Source organism: Sciurus carolinensis, chromosome 2, assembly GCF_902686445.1.
Source record: "Sciurus carolinensis chromosome 2, mSciCar1.2, whole genome shotgun sequence".
NCBI lineage: Eukaryota > Metazoa > Chordata > Mammalia > Rodentia > Sciuridae > Sciurus > Sciurus carolinensis.
Window position 1 is genome coordinate 44,389,974 of NC_062214.1, and position 15,842 is coordinate 44,405,815.

Sequence of the window (15,842 nt, forward strand, 5' to 3'; positions counted from 1 at the left end):
TTTTTAAATGTACATCATTTTTGGACATCATTTGTTAGGAAAAATAAAAAGTCTGGTCTCATTCCCTTGTCATTCTCAGGAAGAATTTTCAGATTTTTCTAAGGACTAAATACATGCATTCTAAAGGAGATGTAAGATATATGCTTGTTGCCTGGCCACAGCTATGGATAAGTTCATCCTTTATAATATCATACATGTGAGTTCTGGACCTCTGGAAAAAAAAAAAACGAATTCTCCAAAGGAAGCAATCTTATGGCTGGCAGGAGTTCCAGAAGAGGCAGAGACTTCTGCAGCTAAAGGAATCTACAGGAGACAAGTCGATGATGAGTGGCTCTTTGCCAATGATGTGCTTTGAAAGTTTCCAGTAGACTCATGGCTTGGAGAAGAAGCTGGGTACCATCATGAGCTTCACAAGCCACTCTAACACACACAGAAGTTCAAGAACACCTCATGTTGTTGATTTCCCTTGAGTATAATGGGAAGCATAGAAGTCAGTTTAGGGACCAAGAGTATTTTTTAACAGTTATAATACGAACAGTAGGGATAACAATGCAATCCTTTTGGCTATAGGTTACTTATTTTCTAAGCATTCTCTGTGTGTATTATAGTCACCAGACAGTCTGTGTTGTTGTTATACTTGCTTTTTTTTCGTTTATACTTTAAAGTCACTATCAGATGTAACACAGTGATAAAGTCAGGTACCATAACAAGCCAAAAAAATGGTTAATGTTGTAAATATATTTTTAATAACAGTGAAGGACTTGAGATTGGGGGAGTAGCTATTTATCTATCTACCCTATCTACCCAAAGCATGCTTTCTTTCTAGCCAATGTCAGTCTTAGGGGTAAAATGACAGTGTTTTTGCTCAACTTTTACTTAATTTGGGGGATTGTCCCCCAAAGAAAATCAAAGTCATAGGTGGTAAAATCTACACAGTGTGTTAGTAAATGATCACATTGTAGTTTTCCAATGAGACCTGAGCTCATTTTTTCAATGTAGACCATGAAACATGCTTGAGATGGCCTGGTAAACAGCAGTGAGAGATTCATTAATCCTTCCAAAAAGATCTTGTGTGGATTCATCATGACCAAGGATCCCTTGACATTTCTTAGGCTTTATTTTTAATTGATGTTGTTAAAAACAGATAAAATATCAAATAAACCAAGTCCCCAATGTCAAACCTGCCAGGAGAAAAATGTCTGCTGTAGCAGATGGCCAACTACCCAAAAATAGGGCATAGTAACCCCAAACAAAATAAAAGAAGACTTTTCAGAAGTGTATCAGGGAGTATGAAGGATGGTGGAATGAAACAGACATCATTACCCTATGTACATGTATGATTACACAAATGGTATGAATCTACATCATGCACAACCATAGAAATGAAAAGTTGTACCCCATTTGTGTACAATGAATCAAAATGCAGACTGTATTAATAAAGTAAATAAATAAATAGAAGTGTATCAGGCATATATGGACCTGTGACTCTGCCCAGATACTCATATTTACATCATCTATCATTTGAATGATGTCATTGCAGCACAAAGGCTGGTTCAGCAGAAACCCTCTTTTCTTTGTTATATTTAGTGTTTATATTAGTTCACATTTCATTACTGTAACAAAATATCAGAGGCAGGTTAACTTTATGGAGAGAGAGAGAGAGAGATTAATTTTGCCTCATGGTACCAGAGATATAAGGTTAAGGAGTCATCTGGTGACAGCCTTCTTGCTAACAGAGTTAGCAAGAGATCACACAGCAAGAGATAGGGAACATGCATATATCTATGTCTCTTTGTCTGGTCTCTCTCCCTTATCTGATGAAGCCACCAGGATTCAATTATTGGGACTCCACCCAAAGACCTTATCTAATTCTAATCACTTGCTGGTGCCCCACCTCTACATACCAGAACTAGATTAAGTATCTGTCCTCTTAATACCATTAATTTATGACTTCAGGGAATTAAACTCCAGCTTAAGTTCAAGTAGTAAACCACAGGACTGTTGTTTCTAAACAGTTCTTTCTACATTCCCTCCCCATTTCTCTGTATGTAACTTTGTAAGTGTAAGGTAGAAATCAGGAAACTTGAGTTTTCTGTTTTTATAAAACCTATTTTCTTAATTGACGTGTGTAGCATAAAGAATTCAAAATCCCACTAGGAATCCTAATGCTTCCTCCACATCCAGGTAGTAACCAGTGGCAAAAAAAAATCCAACTAAAGATAATAGGGATACCGATGAGTGTAAGAAATGTGTTAACATAAAAATGTTTTAATTTTCCTATTTGACCTCTATAAATGAGGTAGCTTTCCAATTTGGGGCCCCTGAAGCTAATAAATATCAAAAGGATCCTCTGTTTACTTTTGAGGGCTGCCAAATACCTCTTCTTGCATGAGAAATCTGCAGTATGGATGCCAGTTATTTAGTCCCTGCCAGAATATTAAAATATTTAAAGTTTTGGTCTTGACTCTCAGATTCTTCATCTGAAAAACTATAAGGAGACTAAACCAAGCAGCCTTCTGCTGGCTGTTCACAGAGTTCCCTGGAGAGTTGTATAGTTCTCTTCTTTTTTATTTTTAATCAACACAGACTATTTGTAGATATTTATGGTGTACAGCACAATAATTCAATACATGTATACAATGTGTAATGCATTTCCAACTCCTCAAACATTTATCATTTCTCTGTGCTGGGAACTTTCAGATCATAGAAGAAAGGAGTAGAATAGTGATCAGTAGAAACTAGGAAGAGTACAGGGGAGGAATGATAGAGACTAGTGTGTGTGCCTAGTGTGTGTGCCAAATTCACTTAGCTGGGGTGTAGCTCAGTGACAGAGTTCTGGCCTAGCATTTGTGAGACCCCGAGTTCAACTTCAGCACAGAAAAAAATAAAAAGAGTTAGATAATAGAGTAGTCTATTTTGATGAGCACAGAAAACATTTCCTAGCCCTCTTTGCTTTGTGGGTCAAGGTAGATCATGATACTTCATTCAGTCCTAAAGCAGTGATTCTTTACCTCAGTCCCAAGTTAGAATCACCTAGAATGCATTTAAGAACACTAATGTCTTAATGCCACCTCACCTACCAACAATTCTGATTCATATTTTCCAGTTGCTCAACATACCAGGACCTTGGATTTTGTTTAAGTCCCCCACCCCCCAGGCATTTCTATCCTGCTTCAGAACCACTGACTTAGGAAGTATAATCAGGTCATTTGGGATATTTTACCATGCAGATTCCAAAAGGATTTCCATGGCTCCTGCACCTCTGTTACACAGTGTGTGAGGGTCTTATGGGGTCAGTGGATATAGAGAGAGAATTTTTGGAATTGTTACAGCTCAGCATTGTCCCGAAAGACTTCCTGCAATGATGGAAGTGTCCTATATCTGTGCTGTCTAATATGGTAGTTATGAGGCACATGGGACTGTCAAGTACTGGAAATGTGGCTCATGCAACTGAAATAAAGTGTTAATCTTGTTTTACCTTTATTAATTTAAATTTGCCACAGCTGATTAGTAGCTATAACGGTGGGCAGAGCAGGTAGACAGTATCAAGTGGTCCATTTGGTCAACAAAAATCACAGTTTCTTCCAGAGTGGGAAGAAACTACCATTCCTGCCTTAGATCAAGGTTATGAGGCTGCCCTGAAATAAAAGAGCTGCACAAGAGCATTGGTTCTCAAAGGGTGGTCCTAGGGCAGCAATGGCAGCAGTGACTCTTGGGAACTAGTTAGAAGCACAGTATGTGGACCCCACCTGGTCCTTCTGACTCAGGACCTGCATTTTAATAAGACCCCCCAGAGTTTTGTACAAACATTCGCGCCTCAGAAGCGCTGCCTGTAGCTGTCTACTTTGCTTTACGGAACACAAATAGCCATCTGCACAGTCCTTTTCCATGAGGTCTCTCTGCATTGTCCAGTTTCAGAGCAGATTGCCACAATTGCCAAAGGTGGACAGGCAGTTATAGAAAGCAGCACAATTTGAAACTGGGAATGGATCAGTGAAGTGGCAAAGCAAAATAGTCACATTTCAGTTCCAATAAGCTTTCATTTTGATGGGGACAAAGGAGGAGATGTAGATAGTTCAACTGAAAGGCCAAGATCTAACTCAAGGTGGGTCTCACCTGATTTTCAGATTCACCCCACTCACTTCTTAAGACACAGACTCATATCAGATATGGGGTCAGATATCCTGCTAATGTTAGAAATCCCTGAGTTGTTCTAATAAGCACAACCTGCCTCACCCCTTTCCATTAGGACTTAGGGCAGATTCTATGCTTTTCTTTCTAAAGTCCAGTGAGGCTTTTCCTCACTTGAAAGAAAAGAGATTTCTCCTTTGAGACTATGGGGGAAAAAAATTCACCCACAAAGTTAACATATTTAACAAAAACAGGCAGAAAATAGAACAAGGAACAGAACGGTTTTATGTAACAACAGTTTTGGGAAGATGTTTGGGGACAGGTCCCACCGGAGGACATTTAGGCTATTAATTTTGATATGATAATTGGGACCCAGCTGAATCACAAGCAATTCTCAAAGCTAGAAACAAACACAGTCAGGAAATAGAGGAGCAGATGACTTGACCCACAGGGCACAGAGACTGGGTAATTTCTACACCCTGGGGAGTAGTAATTGTCATCTGCTGTGTGGGCATCACCAAGCTCAATCATGTGAGCGAGAATGGAAATCCATTCTTTGGCAGCTTGTGAATTGAATTTAATCACAACTCTCTGCATGCTCAATTCTGGATCTGAAGCCCAGGCAGTCTCTGAATTTTCCTCTGGATTGAGTTTTCCTTTCCTAGGGACTTCCTGCTGTCCTTACTCTACCCACAACTCTCCCTTCCCCATCTTGCACCTCCAATCCAAATATAAAGCAAAATAAGTGGGGAATGGTGTTAAATGCCTCTTTCACATCCGCTGGGTCTGTCATTACAGAATTACATTTGCAAAAAGTAAAAGATGAAAACAAATGAGGTATTTTAATCTGACATTTTTATTTCATACTACCCACGTAGAATAACAAAGCAGTGAGGAGCTTTGGTATGTGGTCTCCTCTCAGGACTAACAAGGACCTGGCACAAGAAAATATACCCTTGGTGCTTTTATAAACAACCTTTTCTAGTTCACCACCAGAATAAGGAGACAAATCAAAAAATCTAAAAGTGTATCAAGTATAGTATTCCAAATCTTTCCGAAATGACTCTTGCACAAAAATAGAATATGTGTAGGTTTAAGATTTATGAATTCATTAATGCAGGAGCCAGGTAGATGGTAAATGTGGCTTCAAAAGCAATCTGAAGATCTCGGGATTTATAGTTATCTACAAAGACTGTCAACAAAAGAATGTTAGATATGAGACTGATAAATGAGCTCCTGTGCATCCACACTCACAGGATATTATCATCTTTATTGCCTGGCAGAAATCATTTGCCCCTCTCAGACAAGACCCGCAGATTAGCATGTAACTCCATGATGTCTAGAACCTTAACAACAAATAGTGAGTGACAGGTACATTCCCCTCATTCACACGTTAATCCTTGGGTAGGTCTGCTGAGCAGTTTCCCTTAAACCCAGTCCTAACCCTCTCTGGGTCATATTTTCATGTTTTAAATAATTGTGTGAAACTCCTAATGGTTTAGATTGAAATCATTCCTTACACATGTATATTCACAAGGGTTTGTACTGAGAGGGACTGAAATTCCTCTAGCTTCCTGGAAATGTCATGAAAAGGCTTTTCTCTTCCTGAAATATTCCCTTTTGAAGTCCCCCAAATATAGTTAAGATATTAATTCAAAGGAACTCAATGCAGACAGTTCAATTGCTTTTCACCTGTAAAAAAATGCTCTTTTTCTTCTGCTTCTCCATGCACCTACAGGGATAGAGGCACACAAAAAGAAAAAAAACGGGGGCACAGAAAACTAAGCAGAGTGTGTTCAGAGATCAGAATGAAGCAGAGATATTGTGCTGGTTTGAATTAAAGCTTTTCTGCTTCATTTTTCAGAATTAAAAGTTTTGTGATGTTTCCCTAAGTGTCATATGTACATGAAAGTATAAAAATGGGGGGGGGGGGAATCACATGCTTTTTTTTTAACTTCTGTTTTAGCAGACTATTAAAAAAGAAAGAAATTAAAAGAATTATGAAGGTAGAAGTTCATTCTCAAAGATTATTTTCCATTTAATGAGACTTTTTTACCTTAAAAGGAGATGGAGCAAGAAACTTCAGTTATCATTTCAGAAGAGAGAAACTAATTTTTTTCATCCTTGCATGAATATGATTTCTTGACTTTTTTTTGCCATTTGTTGTAAGACTATTTGCCTTTTATCACTCTTTTCTCCTAAATATGCCTTTTAGGGGTTTACAGAGAGGTGAGAGAATTAATTTTTCATTTCCCCAGTATTCTAAGTATTTATAAATCAGTCTTTCTGTTTTTGAAAAAGTTGTGACTATTGGTAAACCTAGGAAAATTTCACAATAGTTGCTATTACTCAAGGAATAAATCGATCCCATTTTACTATTCTAATTATTTTGAAACTTACCTTGCTAATTGTTGGGAGTCAAACTGTGTCCCCTCAAAACACAAAATGTGAATTTCTTTGGAAAAAAGGTCTTTGCAGATATGATTAAGACAAGGTCCTAAGGGACATGGGTACTCCCTAATCCAATGGCTGGTGTCCTTATAACAAGAGGAAAATTTGGTCACAGACACAGGCTCATGGAGAGAAAACCATGTGACCACAGAGGAGTTATGCTGCTGCAAACTAAAGAATGCCAAGAACTTCCAGCAACCACCAGAAGCCAGGAGAAGAGAATGGATCACATTCTCACTCTGAGCTCCCAAGAAGGTACCAACTCTGCCTGACTCTGGACTTCTGACCTTCAGGGCTATCAGAGAATGAAATGCTGCTGTTCTAAGCTACCAAGTTTGTGGTCACCTGCTCACTGCAGCTCTAGAAAACAAACACAAACGTGGTTCAGGTAACTAAATTGAAACAATGCCAAGTTTCTCAACACACCAGGTCACTTTAATTGTACCTTAATTGTTTACAACAAAGAGTTATGTCTATGTGGGAAAATTTCACAGCACTGTTTAAGCCAGTGTGCCACTTCATAGGGTGAAGTTATGGCACCAACAGGACAAGCAGGACTCTGATTTTGCCACCTCTGAAAGTGTTTTAGTGGGAACTCACTACAAGTAGCACTTGGAGATGCCAGGGATACAATGGCACCATTCATCATCAACACACACACACACACAATGTGGGAATAGATCCCTCTATGACTTTACCCCAGGGTGGGCTTGATGGGATTGGGGCTGAGAATTAGAAGTGATAGGAACACACGGTATTTCAGTCTTTTGAGGGCTTGTAATGCCTGGTCAAACCCATCATAAGGTGATTTTTTTCATTATTTCACACTTGAATAAATAACATCATTTTCCAGTAGAAGATGCAATTCATGCATTAACTAAAAATTGCATTGAAATATAAGAATTGCAAAATGTGTTCATTCTTCAGCATTGGGTACACTATTGGACACTTAGAGTTTATACAGTAAGTTGCCCTTCTTATTTCCATGCTCCACTTAACATGGAATAAACATAGGACTTAGGGAAACACTCCAGAAGGTGGTGGAATATTATCAATCTTTTTTAATTCAACTAGAAAAGTGATATCCCAAATGGCTTAAAGGCAGAGCACTTGAAAATCACTCTGATGTCTTTTCCTTAGACCACCACTGACCATTGTGGAAGCCATAGTTCCCCACCAGCTAAGTCAGGGATCTCCAAGTTCTCAGTCTTCCAGGGCTGTTCTTTCTTCTAACATACAAATAAAGTACCTGGAGAATTAGAATTCAAAAGAGATCTGTGTAAGACTTATTAGAAAATTTGATCCTACATTTAATTTAGTGAACACATAAGCAGATATGAAGATACTGATGGATAAAACAAAGCAATGAAAGATCCAGCTCATATTCCCAAGAATGCTTACCATTCGTAGGATAAAGAAAACTTTTGAGAGAAAAAGAAATTCAGATTAGTCATAAGGAGAAGGAGATTCAGATAACATCAACTAAATCTCCTTTCAACAGTACTAGATGTTAAGCACAGTGGAGGAATGCCTTCATATTAATATGGAAAAATATTTTGAACCAAAATGCCACCATTAACCAAAATATCCACCAATTCTGAGATCAAAATTAGCATTTTCAGATATACAGAGTTCTTGAAAGTGAGCTTTCTAGAGCTCTTTTTTTCCTTCTGCACTCTAAACTTTTGTTTGTATATCAATTTCTTTTTAAAAGTTGAACTGACACATGTTATTGTACACATTTATGGGGCACCACGTGGTGCTTCAAAACATGTGCACATTGTATAATGATAAAATACAGGTAATTATCATATCCCTCACCTCAAACATTTATCATTTCTTTGTGGTGAAACATTCAAAAGTCCTCTCTTCTAGCTGTTTTGGAATACACAATACATCATTGTCAACTACTGTCACCAGAATTTATTCCCCAGAGCCCTTTCTGTGATAAAATGAGGGAGAAATTTTTTAAAAGGAAGACTTGAGATTCTAGAAAGCAATATCTGAGAAGTGCAGAGTGAGAAATAACTTTAGGATAATAGATCCCAGCACGTTTAGAAAATACCCAATTCAGATTGGGGCATAAATGCAGAAGTTTCTAGAAGCATGTCTTTAGAGACAAAGCAGATTCCCTGCAGGAATCAATGTGATGGAAAGGCTGGGTGTTCTGCAGATCTATAAATGGTAAATGGAAAAAGAAAAAAGGAAAGTCAGGAGGGAGAGAGGAAGGGATGGAGAGAAGGAGGGAAACTTTAGGAGGGTATCTTTTAAGAAAAGGATGGATCAAATATGAAACAAGCTGAAATATAGCTTGAAATACAGGTCGTGATTTTGAGAAATTGAGCAGGGGAAAGAAAAGAAAATTCATTTGACCTTGACTCTAGAAATATTTTTCTTTAAATATAACAGAAATAGTGACTTTCAATTCATAGAGAAGTAAAAGGAACCTTAGTCCACTACAAGGCTTTATAGTGAGAATTGAGAGTTATAATGATGGTAATATGATTTACTAGTCTTCAATCTGAATCAACCTACAAAAACAAGTCTAAAAAATGGAAATCAGGATTATAGAGCAGAACATATTCATCAAAATAAATATGTAGGTGATAGAGATGATGAGGAGAAAAACTTCATCACTGAGGTAGTTAGAAAACAGTTGTCACCCCCTAACCCCCTTCTGTCTTCTATCCTTTTGAGTTGCATTGTCTGTTGTTCAACACTCCATAACCAATCCCACCTTCACACACCATTAGTCTACTGTGCCCTCTAGGAGCCTCAGCCTCTTCTTCAAGCCCAGTGAGACCTACCCTTCAGACTCTAGCCTATGTGTCAACTTCTCCATTCAGATTTCTTTGGCAACCCCAGTCCACAGTGATCTCAGTGCTGAAGTCAAAGGGATGTCTGGGGACTGCTCTACAAACTCAAACTGACTTACCAGATGGAGGATATGAATAACATTCTTTTAATGCTAACTTATAAAAGCAAACACATGCAAAACTTGGTATCAAAGGAAAATTTCAACTGCTTGCTTGGAAAACTTTCTCCTAAAAGTGGGGAATCTGATCTATCCCTGAATTAATATTCTTAATGATTTCAACTTTCATTGGAAAAGCAGCACAGATCCTGGTGTTCTGACTGCCACTTTCCTTAATAATATTTAAAACTGAACACCTGCCCCTTGCCTTACTAAGATCAGAGGACTGAGCCCACTCCCCATGAGCACCTTACTACCTGGATGTGGAGTTGGTGGTTTTCGTCCTTGGGGGGTTTAAAAACATCTGATGCTCAAACTAGAGCCCAGACTGAAGACATCAAGTTTCTAGAGGTGTGTGTGTGATGAGTGTGTGTTAAACTTTTCTAGGGATTCCAGTGTTCAACCTCGACTGGGAACTGATTAAAAGTTTGCAGCTGCTGGGGTAATGACCCATTTAGATACATATTAGAATTACCTGGGTAGCTATAAAACTTCCTACACCTGTGTCCCAGTTTAGAGACTTTAATAAGGGATGTGGCCTGGGCATCTTGATTTGGTGATTGTACCATCGAGTCTGCATTAGGTCCCACTCTCCTGGAATATAACAGAGCACTAATGGGGACACCCTGGGGCAGGAGTTGAAGGACCCCATACTTGAACTGTAGAAAAGACAAGGAAAGTTGGGCAGGCACATCTGATTATTGAGTACCAGCTTTTTCCACTTGTATTAGCATTAGAAATCCAGAGCCAGGGGGTGAATTGGGGATAATTCCTGTTCACTGGGCAGAATAGGCCAGATCTGGCACTGAGAGAAGAGTTTATAAGAAAGCTTGTCATTTCTTCTCTAGCTTCTCGGCCTGGTTACCTTGTAACAGTTGTTGCTGGCCTCTTTCCCACAGATATCAACCACAACTGCCCAACCACAGGTGTTAGAAAGAGAATATGAGGACAGCAAAAAAGTCCTTTTCAATGAGGACTATTGGAAAGAGGCCCACAAGAATCAGCAGCGCTTTGAGATTTCTTCTACCAGGCCACCAGGCACACATGATGAAAATGGAAATGGCTTCCTTCCCGAGTTCCTTCTATAGGTTTATAGATGAAACCCCAAGCAAAGGCATTACCTGGTGGAAAGCCAATAAAGGGTAATGATCAACAGTTGTCCTCCAGGACCTGGGATTTTCCTTATGGGGCCCATCCTTTCTCCTCTTGGAATAGGCAGAATCCTGTGTAGTAGGAAAAATATCCTTTGATCTGTGTCCTGAAGTTAAGCCCTTGTGTAATCCTCTTCTCAGTTTGGGCAGGTCCTGTTACTGGTTTATAGTCAATGGAATATGGCAAAAGTGAAGGTTGACACTCCTGGGACAACAAAATGATATGCATCTAAAACTCTGACTTTCCAGAATGCATCAGTGATCGGTGCTATTCTGCCAACCAGAAGAAGCAAAGTGCCACGTGGAGAAAGGCTGAACACACAAGTGGGCACTGGCTAGACCAAATGCCAAAATAGAACTCTAACCTACAACCTGCAGCAACCAGCCCAGCAAACCAAGCCATAACAGGAGCCAGCCCAGGAAGCTAGTCTGGTATTTATAAGTCAGTACTATAAGAAGTGAGATCACCATGCCTAACAACTGGTCCAAAAATTAACATTTATAACCATTAGTCAAAAACTGCCAGGATTTGATGAATAACTGACAGCTTCCACAATTTTGTCCCCATTTCCAATGGAGGACTGACTAAGGAAAATAAAATATGCACTCCTAACCAAACACAAAGGATGCCCCACTTCCTGTTAGCTCACCTACAGCTTCCCTAGACCAGCGACTTCCCACCTGAGGGCTTCTACTTTCTGTACTATAAACCTTCCAACTCCTGTACCTGTCTGATCTTTGCCAAAATAAAAGATCACCTACAGTACAGCAAGAATTAAAATGACTTCAGGTTTCTCAACAGCAATATTCAGCTCAAGAAGACAAAAGAATAATATTTTCAAAGTATTAAAGAATGGTAACTTTAAATCTAGAACTTTGTAACTAGTCAAACTATCACTGAACTGTGAGTACATAAAAAAAATTCATCAGGCATATAAGGTTGTTATAGTTTGAATATGTAATGTCCCCCCAAATCTCATGTGTGAGACAATGCAAGATCATGAGAGGCATAAACTAATTAGTGGATATGGAACAACTGGACCCTAACCTTTGGCAGGTGAAGGGTGGTTAGAAGGAGTAGGTTACTAGGGACTTGCCTTTGGGGTCTGTATTTTGTCCCTGCTGAACAGAGTTCTGTTTGCTTCCTGTGGCCATGTTCTGAATTGTCTTCCCCTGCCATGCCCTTCCTCCATGATGTTCTGCCTCATGTTGGACCCTGAGCTATGGAGTAAGCTATCTATGGAAGGAGATCTGTCAAATTGTAAGCCCCACATAAACTTTCCCTCCTCTGTGTTGTTCTAGTCAGGTCTTTTGGTCACAGTGACATAAAAGAAAAGAAAAACCTAACTAAACCAAAGGTCTTCAAAAGTGTGTCCTAGGGAAGATGTGCATATATACATAAAACCATGAGTAGGGTGTTTCAGGCAGAGAAAAATAGCTGGCCGAAAGGCCCTGAAGCAAAATCAAATTTGGTGTGTTCAAGGAACAAAAAGAAAAGCCAAGAGCAAAGTGGCTGAGAGAGAGAGAGTGGCAAGAGATGGAACTTAAAAGGAGGCATGGTCCAGAGCGTGAGAAGAGAGACTGTGGATTTCTTCTTAGAACAAGGAGAACCCTAGGTTTGGACAGGTTTGAGTGAAGTGATCCAATTTCTCTTTTAAGTACATCATCTGCCCGCTGTGTGCAGAATGGCCAGTAGGGGGCAGGAATAGCTGCGATATTGCAAGCAGAAAGCTATTGGTCCACCTGAGAAGTGATGACTTGACCCAAGTTGATGACATTGGAAGTGAGAAAAAAAGAGGAAAACCTCAGGCTACCTTTTGTGGGGAGAGGGGAGAGAGAGAGAGAGAGAGAGGGAGGGAGGGGGGGAGAGAGAGAAAGAGAGAGAGAGAGAGAGAGAGATCTCCACTTGCCGGATACAAAATATATACTCCAAAGCCACACCCTCAATGAACTACTTCCTCCAGCCACACCCTACATGCCTCTAGTTACCACTCAGTTAATCCCATCAGGGGAGAGTTAGATTCACTGATTAGATCAAGGCTATGATCCAATCATTTCTCTCCAAACCTTTTGGGGGACACCTCACATCCAAACCATAACAGAGATTTAAAAATCCAGAGTCTAACTCCGGCACAATAATACTAAAAGTAACTATTATGTCTCAATGTGTAGAAGACGTAAGAAGATAGGTATGGAAGTTTGGAGATCAGGTATTTGTAGAGATAGTGGTTAAAGCTAAGGGAAGAATGTATTACCCAGAGAGAAAGAAAATGTTAAGAAAGGACTGGAGTGAAGGAAGGCAGGGAGGAAAGAAAACGGGAGAAGCCAGCTGGAATCTGGTGGCACAGGTAGAGCCAACAAAGAAAAATAAAGAGCACTGCAGGAAGCAGGAACAGATCCATAGAAGCTAAGAGAAAACAGAACTTAGTAAGATTAGAGAAATAAATCATGTGAAGTAAAATGAAGAGAGGTAAGTAAGTATCCTTGGAACTGGCAACATCTGGATATTATCATTTGGATGTGGAATGTTCCCCAAAAGCTCAAGTGTTGAAAACATGGTCTCCACTGCAGCAATGACCAGAGGAGGCCTTTTGGGGAAGTGATTGGAAGTGATGAGGGCTTTCACCTCATCAGTGGATTAATCCATTTGATGGATAAATAATTTGAATGCATTACTGGGAGGTGGTGGAAACTTCATGCAGGTGGGGCATGGTAGAAGTAAGTGAGGAACTAGTGTTGTGCCCTTGAGGACTGCATCTTGTCCCTGGCCCTCTCCTTTTGGTCTCTCTCTGCTTTCTGACTGTCATGAGCAGCTTTCCTCCACCACATCCTTCCACCATGATGCTCTACCTCACGTCAGGCCCAAAGCAATGGAGTCCTCCAACCATGGACCAAAACCTCTGAAACTATGAACCAAAATAAATCTTTCCTCCTTAAATTGTTCTTGTCAGGTATTTTGGTCACAGTGATAAAAAGCAGACTAACACACAGAAAAATACTGACTTCAACAAATGCTATTTCTGTATAGAGATGAGGAAAGATTGGGGCAGGCTAAAAAACAAATGTTAGGTTATGAAACCAAGACAAATAAAGTAAACAAAGTGGCATGGTTGAAGGATTATGGATGTCCTAGCACATGGGTAAGCAAATTTTCACAAAAGGCCACATAGTATCTGAACCTTGATGAATCAGATGACTTTTTAAATTAAGTTTTATTATTAGTCATATATGGTGAAACCAATAGATGATTGTCATTAAATGAGATGATTGTCATTGAAAAGATATTTTGTTATTATAGTCCAAAAGAAGGGCACATCACATCATGGAGAGTCATTCTCAGGGGGCACATGGGTTGGTTGAGAGGCAGAAAGAATGAAGGGAAGATGTAGGCAGGAGCCTTAATTATGGTTTCACAGGTAAGGAAGGCAGGGCAAGCAGGCTGAGGATTGTCTAGTTTTAATCATTTCAGTGAGCTTTGGGACATAGCTACTATGCTCAATTTTCTGGTGTCTGGCCCCACAGGTGATTAGGGCATATGGACAGTGGCCGAAGTGTGACAGACCACTAAAGGAATGGTTGAAGTATGGGCCTCAAATTGCTTGGTTTGCATTTGAAAAGCAACTGCAAAGAATCATTTGTTGCTTGATATTAGCCTACTCTAGAAAGGGCAGTTCCTTTCACTGTCAGTAAGGCCCCAGATGTCAAAACATCAGAATAATAAGAGTTGCTTAATGCATATGATCTCATTGCAGCTATTTAAAATTATTGTTGAAACATGAAAGCACCTGTAGCACCCATTATTCTGTAAATAAGTGGATGTGTCTAGGTTCCAATAAAACTTTATTTACTAAAATAGGTAGTGGGCCATTTTTGTCACAGAGGTTGTAGTTACTGACCCTGTCTAGATGAAAGAGTCAAGACAATTAAAACAGAAGCAATAATCAAAGATATCACTAAGGAAAACTTTTTAGAACTGAAAAATCCTTAAAGAGACCAAAAGGTTTTACTGAGTTGAACACCAAATAAATGAAAAGAAACTTCATACTTTAACATATCCTGAGGAATCACTTACAGTAGAAAGATGAATAAAAACTCTCAAATAACTTAAAAGCCATATATATAATAATGAGGAAAAGCAAAGCCGGCTGAACCTAGACTTCTCACTGAAATTAAATATTAGAAAGTAATTGTATTAGTCCACTTTCAGTGTTATAACAAAATACACGAGACTGGATAATTATAAAGAAAAAGATATTTATTTAGCTCATAATTTGGGAAGTACAAAAACATGTGCTGATATCTGCTTGGCCCTGCAAGGGCACTTTTGTCTATGTAACATCACAGCAATGGCACCATGACAGGAGTGCATGTGAGAGGGAATGATCATACGGTGTTAGCTTTTTGCCACTGTAACAAAATACCTGAGACAATTAATTATAAACAGGAAATGTTATTTCAGCTTACAGTTGTAGAAGTTCCATTTTAAGATGGGAGGGAGAAATTTATTTTGGGGGACCTATGGCAATATAATATATCATGGCAGGAACTGGTGGAGAAGAAGAACCTCTTACCTCATGGTCAGGAAACTAAAAGAAAAAGGAAAGAACCAGAGTCCCACAATCTCCCCAATGACCTAAGGAACTTTTACCAGGTCCCACTTCCTAAAGGTTTCACCACCTCCTCATATTGCTACACTGAACCTCCAAGAAATGAACTCCTGGGGGACATAGTCCACCATGTCAGCAATGAATCAATATCCTCAGAGTTTTGAAAATAAATGGTATCAGTTATCTATTGCTTTGTAACAAACTGCTCTGAAACTTAGTAGCTTAAAATAATAATTACTTGATTATTTTTAATTGTAAACAAATGGGATACATGTTGTTTACTTATTTTTATCATTTTGTTGTTTGGCCAGGCTTGGCTGGGGGTTCTTCTGCACCATGTGATGGCAGCTGAAGTCACTGATGAGGCTGCATTTGGCTGGAAGCTCTGCTAGGGCTCAATAATCCAAGATGGCTAAACCCTTGGCCAGGGTAACTGGATGTCTGGAAGCTGTCCAGGATACACACACATATTCTCTCTCTCTCTCTCCCCACACACACACATGGTATCCCACCATTCAGTAACTTATC